Below are 12,391 nucleotides of genomic sequence, written 5' to 3'. Positions count from 1 at the left end.
TCCAAGTTACATTGCCCCTTACTTATTGCCATCACCGAAAATTGGTGGTCATGCGACCAGTCCTCCAGTGAGTACAATGTGCCAGACTATGTCCTATATCGCAACCACCGCCCATTAACTTCAGGAGGCGGTGTAGCCCTCTATCTCCAAGACACATATCCGTCAAGGATGCTGAATCCCACCGAATTAAACCATCTCACAGACACTCCATACGTTGGCCTCGAATACCTTACTGTATTGCTAACTCTCCCAAATGAAAAACTCTTAGTCGGTTTAGTCTACCGCACACCTTCCTACGAAAACCATCTTGACACCATTCGCTACAAGCGGCTACATCACAGCACTTGCAAGCCACTGCACTAAGAACAATTTGGTTCTATTACTACTTAGTGACTTCAATTACCCCAAAATCTCCAGGGATCATCTATCTCTACTCAAAGGAGCAACTCCACATACGTACTCGTTCCTACAAACGATTGAACACAATTCCTTACTATCAATGCCCGAAGTGGTGGTCTCAGCACAGATGACAGTGTAGTCTAATTAATTTTTAGTTCCGAACCTAACCTTGTGCAAGATATCCAACAAACAGCTCCTATTGTTCAAGATAAACTTAACACCAGTGCCCAATCATTTTCAACCTAAACTGAACTATTTCAAATGCGATCTCGACTCCTTTAACCAACACCTGGCACACACTAAGCGAACCCTGTGCAAAACCAGATTTCATATCTCTAATATCCCTGTCTCCAAAATCACGTTTCAAATACCAGATATTATAAGATTCCGAAAAAGAAACCACGTTTCAAATCCCTGATATTCAGTTTCCCAAAAATCTATGTTTCCAATCCTTGACATGTCCAGTCTCTAAAACAGGTAACAAATCCCAGTTTCCGAAAAAGTAACCACGTTTCAAATCCCTGATATCAAGTTTTCCAAAAATCTATGTTTCCAATCCCTGATATTCAGTTTCCCAAAAATCTATGTTTCCAATCCCTGATATTCAGTTTCCCAAAAATCTATGTTTCCAATTCCTGACCTGCCCAGTCTCTAAAACAGGTTACAAATCCCAGTTTCCGAAAAAAACGACGTTTCAAATCAATAATATTCAGTTTCCTAAAAAACAACGTTTCAAATCCCTAATATTCAGTTTCCCAGGTTTCAAATCCAAAATATTCCGTTTCCCCAAAAACCAGATTTCAAATCTCTGATATGCTTAGTCCCCAAAAAGCAAGTTACAAATCCCAGGTATTTCCAACCTAAAACCTTGGATTATTTCAAAATCTGTCCTGGGAATAACGATGAAGATCTCGTTAAACTTTACAGAGAGAGACGACCCAACAATCATAAAACTAACAGTAATTATTCTGAAAATTTAAAATCTTTTTATAGCAATAGATGTGAAGGTCTCATTGAGGTTTTGGGGAAGAGGTGTGTTTCGTGTCGACTATATCGTTCGACTTTGCGAATCCTACGTTTGCGTTCCAAAGTTGTCATAAAACATTGTTATGCGAATGCCAAGTCATCCAAACCTAATAAGAAGCTGAAGAAACAGCTGCCATTATCAGAAAATGTTAAAAAAGAACTTTCAGGGTTAAAACGGCTGTTTAAGGAAAGAATGAAGAAAGAGAAACCAGGATCGTTTATGTCAATTTTCATTAAGCAACAATTCCGTGCTTTGGAACGATCAAAATATGGCATGAGATGGGACAGTGTTTTTTTGAAGTGGTGTTCCAACATGAAAAATAAATCAAAATCTGCGTACGAAGCCTTAAAGAAGTCTGGAATAATTATACTTCCTACAATCAGAACATTGTACAACCATGATCATACTACACAAAACAAATCTGGATTCAATGAAGATGTTTTCAATGAACTAGTAGACGTTACTGACATAGATAACCTTCCAGAACACAAGAAATACTTTGTCCTTCTTTTAGATGAAATGTCCAATAACCTCGATTTATACTGCCACAAAGACACTGGGTATCTGACTGGTTTTACTGATATTGACGACTATCATAATTTTCTAAATGACAAGGAGCAAGAGTTGAAGGGTACAACTACACCACCACTTGCAACGAGTATTCTTCAACTTATGATCCGTGGAATTACAAGCAATATAAGAATACCATTTGCCCATTTCCCAACAACAGGTGCTACAAGTGGAGAACTAATTCTATTATTTGGGAGGCCATCAGTTTGTTGGATAATCATGGTTTTCGAATTTTAGCTGTAGTCGGAGATGGGGCCTCAACCAATCGAAAGGTTTTTCGTATGTGCGCCAATGATGAAGGCGAAGCGACTGTTCCCTTTGTCACTTGTAATGTGCATGCCGCCGATGAAGAAAGAAATATTTTTTTCCTATCAGATGCTCCACATCTGATAAAAACTGTTCGGAACTGCTTCAGCAACAGTGGCGCTCATTCTTTGTCTCGTGATCTGTGGAGAAATGGTGAAGAAATATCCTGGAAAGTGATACTACGGCTTTACAATTCTCAACTAAGAATGAAAGGCCAATTTAAAAATGCATCGAAGCTGACGTACTCTCATGTATTTCTAAATGGATATTCCAAAATGAAAGTTAATCTGGCCACACAAGTCATGAGTGAAACTGTAGCCTCCGCGATTGAAACACCCTTTGGGAATGATCGATATCATGAAACACTTAAGTTTTTAAGGACGTTTGATAAATTTTTTGATTTGTGTAACGTCAAAAATTGTACTGAAGGGTTCAGGATAAGAAAACCTAACAAGAAATTTTACGAAACCGAGGATGCTGAACGTTTGAAGGTAATTAAACAAACTCAGGGTAGTTCACCGTTATTTAATAGTATAATAGTAAATTATTTCTTTTAGTGTCTTAAAGAACATTTCATAAAGTATTTAGATGACTGGGAGAAAGACGTTGCGAGTAGGCCGGGAGATTTTTCAAAAACAGATAGGAGTAGGATGCTACTTAGTGCAACTACTATTGAAGGTCTACGAATGACAGGTTTGTAAGAAAAGCTCCTGAACCTGTAATTAATGTAATTCATTTTAATTTGACAATTATAGCCCTGTCAACAGTAGAAATTGTGAAATACCTTCTCAAGAAAGGGGCCAAGTTCGTTTTGACCCTCGATTACTGCCTTGAGCGCGTGACTATAGAGGGCGACAGGGCGTTGACGGGTCAAGGGGTGCGAAGCGTTTTTTTCCTCCGAAAAAATGGCGAATGTTTCGTATTACGAATCATCGAGTACGTCGGAAAATAATTCGAATATATCGGAAGAAGATGAGGATTTTGACAGTGATACGGAAAGAAATGTGAATATTAGCGATGCCCATCGGATAAAAGGCATTTTGCCTGATCAATTTGAACCCTTAGAAAGCTCTGATTCGGAAAACTCTAGCCAAGGCTCTAGTAATGACAGTAGTGTAGAGAGACCAGAAAACGAACGTTTAGGAAACAGTGATTGGTAAGAATTTTGTTCGGAGGGGGTTACAATATATGAATTTATCTGAATAAATAAATGAAATGTAAGGTGTCAATGTGAAAGTACCGTTATGTTGCTTATCGCCAATTTGTTCGCTGGGTATGGCATAAACTTGGGAAAAATATCAGGAGACCTCTCTTCAGTTGTGTTTTAGTAAAAAAATTAAGCCAACATTTCCATCTTAAATTTATTGTGGATTTAAATATCCCCGTTATTAATTTTTAAAACATGAAATGTGCTTTTATAAACATAAAATTTGATCGGGTTAGTTTGCTTTGGATAAATCTAACATTTCATCCTCTCGGTTTCCATATCGGGATCTGAAACTATTCACAGCCTCTTCTTTCGACACCCTGGTGCACGAAGCTGCGAGAAATGGTAATTTCGCATAGTTTACCCTCGAAGCAGCACCGTGATAACTAGATACAGTTTCCATTTCAGAAAACACTGCTTTCATGAGAGTTTCTACAAATTCAAAAGTACTAGCAACTTTAATGGCTTTCAATTTAGTGGTCTCCACCTTTTGCTTTTGGATAAACAACCTGCCATCGGAGATTTCCAGATTTTGTCACAGCTTGTGGTTTTTGACTGTTTTCGTTGTAGTGCATAACAGCCAAAACCAACCTGCTATTCATACCTCGATGAGAGAAATGTGTTGATTTTGGAGCAAAATGATTCACATTATTGTGGTATACTTCTATGGAAGAAGTCTGCTCGTAAGGTGATAACTGGCGAATGTCTGGTAGAAGTTTTCGAGCTTTTTTTTCCAACTCTACGTAAGCCGGTCTGTCTTGAACTAACCATTTCCTTGGTCTTTTTTCACTTAGATCTCCATGCAAACAAGCATTGAAGGGATCCTCGTTAATTCCATTAATTTCAAATCCCCTTTGCTCTGTTTCACCAGTATATATGGTTTTTTATACTAGCAATCCATTCTCTAAGAATAGCGTATTTTTTTTCTTTTTCCAAGCTCTTTTAATTGATTTCCAAAACCTGAAAATTTTGAACAGGATTTTTATATGAACTGGTTAATTCATCATATTGTACCTTAAGCCACGTGCCAGGTGATACCAACAAACGATAAAAGCCTCAAAATTTTCCTACTGCAAGATCCCGTGAAGAGTATGGCTGCTGATAATAATATATTTCCGAGTATTATTTTGTTTGAGCTATCTTCATTTGTCCATTTAAAAACATGCCCACAGTCAGAACGTATACAAGTAGCGGTAACCCTTACTAGATACCTTTCACTCTAACAAATAACGAGCATGGTGATAGGCATATAAAACATAGCTTGAACAACTGTAGCAGACAAGATTCAAATACTATGAATTTCCTTTCGTTAGCTGGATGATACTCCGTACTAAATTCAACACTAAAAATATAGCATAATGAATTAGTAAAAAATAAGGGTAAAGACCAACATATATGCATAACTATTTATGACTTCGCCCGCTTAATTCTACGGTTGAAACCCTAATGATTATTACATACTCATTCAATGAGTCTTGATTCATCTCAGAAGGTATGTAATCTGCATCGAAATTGGGATTTGGTTGGGATTCAGCAGAATCTACTTTACTTTCAAATGGAGTAGATTGGTGAGTGGGTGCGAAATTTGTTTGAGTTGCCACATCACTTAGGGACCGTCCATAAACTACGTCACACTCTTATGGGGGGAGGGGGTTTGTAAGTTTGTGACGGTCCGTGACGAGGGGGGAGGGAGGGGTCCTTTGATGTGTGACGTCACATTTGAAATTAATTTTATTACGAAGTCAGTAAGAGGTCGATTGACCCTTTTGTTATAGAAGAAAAAACAACGTTTCAAAGTCCACCGTGAGAACGACTTCTACAATAATTAAACAAAATTTTTATTCCATCATCGCCTAAATAGTAGAAACTGTAAGCAATGATCACCTTCTTACTCGTACCAGGAGTTCATAATAACCCCCCTTCGGGGGGGGAAGTACGAAACTAGTTAAAAAGCCCGTAACAACAAAGTTTCGCCGTAAAGCTCAGCGGATTTATACACCGCTTAACTCCCAAAGAAATAGTTACCCCAATGTTTAGCGCCCACGCGCATTAATTTCCCATATTCCGGGCCAGCACTATTTTTATCTTGTGACTTTGGGAGCGAAAATGGCTCGCGAGTCGCGTCTGTCGGCGCGGTCAGCCGCGGTGTACATTAAGCCTTGGCTAAGAAGTTGGCTTTGCGATGGTTTGTAGTTTTCTACAAAACATTTAAACGATAGTCATTAATGTTTTCTTGTGATATGTGTGAGAATTCCGTGGTTAAATTAAAGGGACAGAATCGGATTTATCTGAGTTGGTCAAACTAACATTGGTTTTCTATAAATTAAAACATGGGAGTCAGTAGAAATCGCGAGAAACATTTATTAATTAAAATAAACGTGAATAAAAATTAAAATTTTGAACGCCAGATTTAAAATCGGCCACCATTTTCAACCCATTACCTACGTAGGTAAAGTTCGGCCTCTGATTGGTTGCTAGTAGTTGGAATGAAAACTGTCGTTTTAGGAGTAAAAAGTAGTAGGAACGAGAATCTAGGTCAGCTTGCCTGGTGAATCGTCGTCTGCTTATATGCTTAAGAATGTCAGACGAGAAAGTATTTCTGATCATTCCGGTCCTGAATCTGAGGATGAAAGTTCGAACTCTGATTCTTTGGATTCAGAAAATTCGGAACAATTTATAATAAACGAATCTGAGGGTAGTTCTTCTGAAGTAGAAGGATTTGGTGCGCAGTCATACCATTTCGAGCCTCTGTCACTCCCGTCAATCTGTATCATACTGCGCTCACAGAATGAATCCCCCTACCAGTAGGAAAAACACTACGGAACCTAAGATACTTATGAAGTCGAAATTGGTAGAGACAAACTAGTAACGTTTTTCGGTGGTTCGACTCTGTATCACCAGGTGTCCTCATGATCGCAAAACAATAGCATTTTGGATCTTTTAATCGTAATTTAAAAATCATTAATTAAACTAAAATACAAAAAACATATATATTTTCAGAATCCTTATTTGTCTATCTATCGAAATAAATTAACCTTATAGGGATTTATTGCAATTAGAGGACTGCAAAGGCTTTGGGAAAACTCCAACTCCATAGAAAGCCAAGGGACTCCCTCATTTTTGGTCGGAGTTGGAGTTGGGTAAAATAAATAATTTGGCTTTGGGTGGCTTTGGGAATATTATATCTGAAATGGAACGGAGTCGGAAGGGAGTGGAAATATTTCGTAAACTTATACGGGAGTCGGTCGGGACTGGATTATTGTTGGATTCAGGTGGCTTTGGCTGGCGTTGGCATTTTTAGTATCCAAATGGAGTTGGTGGCATTGAGAGCCAGCCTTATTTTATTCAACCGGAGTTGGGTGGCATTAGTGATATTAGTCAATTTTTCCTCTTTGAATTTCCCACGCGGTTGTTTTGGCGCAAGCGGGATGCATGAAGTTCAACCCCACACAGACGGCACATGACGGTCGCGGCTGGTACAGCCGTCCCTCCGCAAAAAAAAAAATCAAATTCATTGCTGTGCGAGAGAAAATGAAACTAAAACTATTTGTTCTTTTTAAGTTAGAGAGTCATAAATTTTTCCGTCGCCTTAGATTAAACGTAAAAAGGAAAACTACAATTATAAACAATGTTCGAGTTTATAATAAAAATAATTGAAAACGTTGGAAAACCTTCATAATATATAAGTTCATAATATACCACACGGCCGGCTGGGAAACGTTGGGGTAAATATAAATGAAAATTGGTTAGGTTAAATGCTTTTGTGTTTGGAGTAAGAACGTTTGTTGGAGCTCTCATAGGCTTTGGCAGAGATGGGAAAACTTGTCGGATTTCTCATCGGCTTTGGCAGGGATTGGAAAAATTGTCAAATTTCACATTGGCTTCGGCAGGGATTGGAAAGATTATTGAATTTGTCAATTGGCTTTGGTGGGGATTGGAAAGATTTTTAAATCTGTCAATCGGCTTTGGCAGGGATTGGAATTCGTGTGAAACTTCACAATTGGCTTTGGCAGGGATTCAAAAATGCAATCAACTTTAGTGTGGCGTTAGGGAAGAGTTGAAAATATAACAATGGCGTTAGGGTGGCAGTGGCGTTTGTGAAAATTTTACCATTGGAGTTGGCAGGCTTTGGGAATGACTTTTTTCTTTTTGCAGCCCTCTAATTGCAATGAAATTAAAAGAAAGTATCCCTTTAAAATGGTATGGACAAATTGATACCCAGTATCTTTAATATAAGAATTCCATCGTGTTTCTACGTCCACAAACTCGCCATTTTTCTTAACGACGGAGATCCCAGGCTCCCAGCCAAGTTTTGGAACGAAAACCAAGGAGTATAGATACTGCTACAATCTACTGTAAAGTTGTATGTCCATCAACAGACTAGTCCTTTATATGCGCAACGACAAAATCTTGTTGTTCGCGATTTTTACCATTAGCTCTATGGCAAGTTTCGTACTTCCCCCCGAAGGGGGGTTATTATGAACTCCTGCTCGTACGTGTAGCCAATTTAAACAGCGTGTTTAAAATAAAGAGACCCGTTCTCTGCAGAACTAGCTACACGTACGCATACGGACTGCTAAATGTAGTGTCAGCTTAAACTCTCAAATGTCACTACTAGCATTAGCAAGGATGAATCGGATCCTCCATCCGATTTAAATGGTTTCGTTTCTTTCGCACATTTTTAAAATCTGATTCCCGAGCTCGATTAGCCTAAAGTTTTCAAGTGACAATGTCGAAATCTATTAAGTGTGCCCTTTAACTAAGCTTTTCGGAAATATTTTGGATGGTTATAAAAAAGCACATCCAGACATTAAAGCGAAATAAGAGGCAAACCATATTCGTAAAAGCTAAAAACGGAAATGAACTTTAAAGTCGAGCAAAACATTTCTGAGTGGAAAAGAAGAAAGAATCTCCTTTTAAATAAATCAAATTAAATTGGGAAATAAAGACAAATAATAGTCCGTTGAGGGGGGGGGGTTAAAGAAATGTGACGTGGTTTTCAGGGGAGGGGTCTTAGAAAACGTGACCAAGTGTGATCAGGGGGGACGGGGGGTCAGAAAATGCCATTTTTTGCGTGACGTAGTTTATGGACGGTCCCCTTGTAGTTTTTATTATAAATGTTTGACATGCTATAATAGGTGTAGACGTAATGAGTCCCAACTTACACATTTGCGTAAAACTACTCACCTTTACTTTTCAACATCAATCCTCCATATTTTAATGTTTGTGTTGTTACATGACAGCCTTTTCGCTTTAAATTTACTTGGCAACCTTTATTTTTTACGGCAAATTCAGTCTGAACACCTTGGCTAATATTACCTTCAATATGTGGTTCCTCGGTAACATTGCTAACGTTATCATGCACAGTATCATTGAGTGATGATTCTACTTGGGAAATTTCGCATGTTGCCTCCTATGACATGCTATCATTAATTAGGTGATACATACACTGTACTGTATGTACAATTTCCACGTAAGAATTCTCACCTCAACTCTTGGCCTTTTTACAAGCCCTAAAGGCTCCCCTGAGATTGCACTATCTGAAGATGAAGTGGCGCCAACATTACATGGAATCACATTTTTATTCAAACGGAATCGTTTTTCTGCCTTCTTGCTAAAGTCATTACTTTGAAAATGTTTTGAGCAAATTAGGGAATTTTTGCCAGGTGTCCAACCAGCTGACTTATTTGTTGCTAAAATCCATTGTTGGCGCAAGGCTTCATCCTCTGGAAACGCGTGAAAACCGAAAGTACCATCTTTGTTCTCACTGATGCTATTACAGCCCACAACAACACAATTCTTAGTATTAGGCATTGCAGTTCGGATTTGATAAGAAAAGTGCTAGTTTGTAAAAGAAACGGTAACAACCGCGAAATTTATAAAATAAATCTCCGTGCATACGGTTATGGCGCGCCTAAAACCTCTATACTACCGAAGACGAAGACGGTAAGACGGTAAGACCCGGCCTGCCGATCGCGAGCGCTCGCGCTCTCGAGAGGGCGAAACATTTGCTTTTTTACGCGCCAGAAATAGTTTTAAGCCACGCCCCTAAATTGAAAATTTGAATTTCGCCGGGAATTTTTGGTGTAAAAACGGTGTTTTGTATTTCTTAAGCAGTTAGTTGCTCAGCTGCAACTGTTACTCTCAGAAACGGCTGCCTTACACACTACCACCACCTCTCTCACAACGCAAACTTGGGAAAATGGCGAGCTTATCGCCTCCCACAAAGACAATTATCTGCCTTTTCTGTGCTCCCGCCGCCTTCAGTATCTCTTCTTAATCCCAACGATGACAAAACGAATAATTTTCCGCCTTTCAGCCACAAAACCGCCGTGTCTTCATTTGTTACCCCTGTGGCTCATTCCTCCTGGCGTGATGCTCCTAGCCTACTAGTGTCTCTCGCCCATCCCCAAACGGGGTGAGGTCCTACGAGGTTCTTTAATGTCGACCCCACTGATATTCATACCAGGAAATATAATGCTCGACTATTTCATGTTCCGGACTTTAACAATTTTAGTGATGACTCCCAGTTCGCTTACCGGATTCTCCATGATTTAGACCTCCTATTTTCATTGCTAGAAATTCCGTATAGATCGTGTGGGCAACTACTGCCAGCGGCATCCCAGCCCACTGCGGCTTTAATTAACCTCAGTTATTATGGCCGATACTTCGCACATGCTATCCAGGACTGGCGGCACCAGAACTCTTTTGAGTATCCCTATATCGCCTGATCGCTCTGCCGAGCACAGCCGCTCCCACAATTTACTTGTTGAAGATCTTCGGAGGCGGCGAGACAATGGAGAATTTAACCAAGTTATTAGGCTTGGCAAAATTTTGCCCCTGAGAGGAACATAACCCATCCAACTAATTTAATAGACCCTAGCTCTACCGCCATTCCAAAAACCTACTAAATACTTTTCCCTCTCCCTCGGAATGTCCCATTCGCCAGCCACGAATTTTTCCCCCTACCTCAGTCTCAACCTCCCCCCACCAGCCGCAATTACTCAACTAGCTTAAACTCTGAAAGTCTTGTATTTTTGTGCTCAAACTCTCTACGGTAAACGCAAAGATCTCCAAACTCAATCTTAAACATGGGGTGCAGATTGTATCTGTATCACTGAAACCTGGGCAAAGCCATCACCAAAATGATACCGACTACAATCTCCCAGGGTTTACTTTTATCCGCGTTGACCTTCCACATCGCCCTGGAGGTGGTGTCATAATCTGCTTAAGTCAGATTTCCTATAGTCAGATTTCCTATTTCACGGACTTTCTCTCCCTGATCAATTAGCCCAGTCAGTCTGGATTGAAATGAAACCCGAACTTTCTACCACCTGGCTCACACTCGGGTGTGTCTACCGTGCCCCCAACACCCCCTAGGATCTAACATTATACCTAAATGACAATATTCGGCGTGTGTCACAATGTTCTTCTCTCCCATTTATTATCGGTGACCTAAATCTCTCTCTCAATGACTGGGCGACGTTAACGCTGAAACCCGGTGCCTCCATTGAGCATGGCTTTTTACTAGACCTACGATCGTCACCCCTTCCCCAACACGTCTCTTTTCCCACCCACTACAATCAGACCAGCAACATCAGTAGTCTTGACCTCATTTTAACCTCGGCCACGGTACTTCCAACGTTAGATGACCTCCCACCGTTGGGGGACAGTGACCATCTAGCACTCTCTGTCTTGTACCCCTTCCCACCTTGCTTAACCAAACTATCCAATTTACCTTTCGGAGAACTATGACTATTCCCGCGCGCATTAAAAGTATTCAATGCTGCTCTATCAAATGCGGACTGGACGCCAATTTCTCATATGCCAATTGATGATGCCTGGACCTACTTTAATTCAGTCCTCTTTTGCTGTATTGATGATTTTGCACCGCAATACGATGACGCTTCACCAAAGCTTACGTGTCCTTGTATCTCTGTCTCCACCAAAAGGGCCGTCCATAAAAAGGAGAAACTAAGGTACTAACTTCGCCTTGCCACGCAACGTGCCAACACACATGAGTACATCGCCTACAACCTCTCAACAAGCACCAAATTCATCTAGTCAAATCCTTAATTGCCCAGTCTAAAACCATAATGCATGAAAGAAATTTTAAGAACCTCAAAAAACCCCCCCCCCAAGGCCTTCTATCGATTTTTTGATCTCAAGCACGGACTGTTCCCTCTCGTCTTACCATTACGTTGGCAAACGGTACTAGTACGCCCTCTGACCTTGACATGGCTTATTGTGTTAACCAAACCTTAGTGCTTAATTTTAATGGGACTCCCTAATCCACCATAGACTTACCTCCCCCTGCCTATCCGCCAAGGCCTGACTACTTCCCACCCTAGGTGAGCTAATTAAAGACCTTGACCTAAAGAGTGCGTCCAGCTCCGACGACATCCCTAACCGCCTCCTTAAAAACTATTCTATTTCCCTGTCAAAACCACTCCATCTCCTATTTTCAAACTCCATATCAATTGGCTCGGTGTCTTCGGCATTGCGTCGAGTCCATGTTTCGCCCATTTAAAGGTAAGAAAAGTTCGTCTTGTCCATAGCGAACCGGGGGGTGCCGGTTGCGTACAGGATATCTTGGCTCTTGATCTTCAAGGATGTTCACTTGGTCGCGATCAATTTCTTCTTCTGGTCGATTGATGACTTCTTCCAGTGCACCCGCTTCAGGGTCGTACACGACCTGTCTTTCAACTGCCGGTTGCGGCTCGGGAAGGGCCGCTGCAATGACTTCTGTTGAGGCAGTTGGAAACGGTGTAACGTCAACGACAAACGGTTCGGTGTCTTCTTTAGCGTCATTTGATCTTGCCATTTGACCTTCAATAAATGTGACATCTCTGGAAACAGTTAGCTCGTAGGTTTTTGGATTC

At 40.4% G+C, this 12,391-nt stretch overlaps 1 long non-coding RNA gene across 1 annotated transcript; it reads right to left on the bottom strand.

The window, feature by feature from the left end:
• Window positions 1-8,612: 8,612 nt before the first annotated feature.
• Window positions 8,613-9,047, bottom strand: LOC149659332 (uncharacterized). Its single transcript, XR_016369835.1, has 3 exons — window positions 8,997-9,047; window positions 8,697-8,922; window positions 8,613-8,638 (listed from the first exon to the last, which is right to left on the bottom strand). It is a non-coding gene; the product is annotated as an uncharacterized LOC149659332 (long non-coding RNA).
• Window positions 9,048-12,391: the final 3,344 nt, after the last annotated feature.

Source organism: Phalangium opilio, unplaced genomic scaffold, assembly GCF_054372755.1.
Source record: "Phalangium opilio isolate 3A_F unplaced genomic scaffold, DU_Popi_V2 ptg000073l_1, whole genome shotgun sequence".
In the NCBI taxonomy this organism is placed as follows: Eukaryota; Metazoa; Arthropoda; class Arachnida; order Opiliones; family Phalangiidae; genus Phalangium; species Phalangium opilio.
Note: the sequence above shows the minus strand (reverse complement) of the source record. Positions and strands in the feature narration are given on the sequence as shown.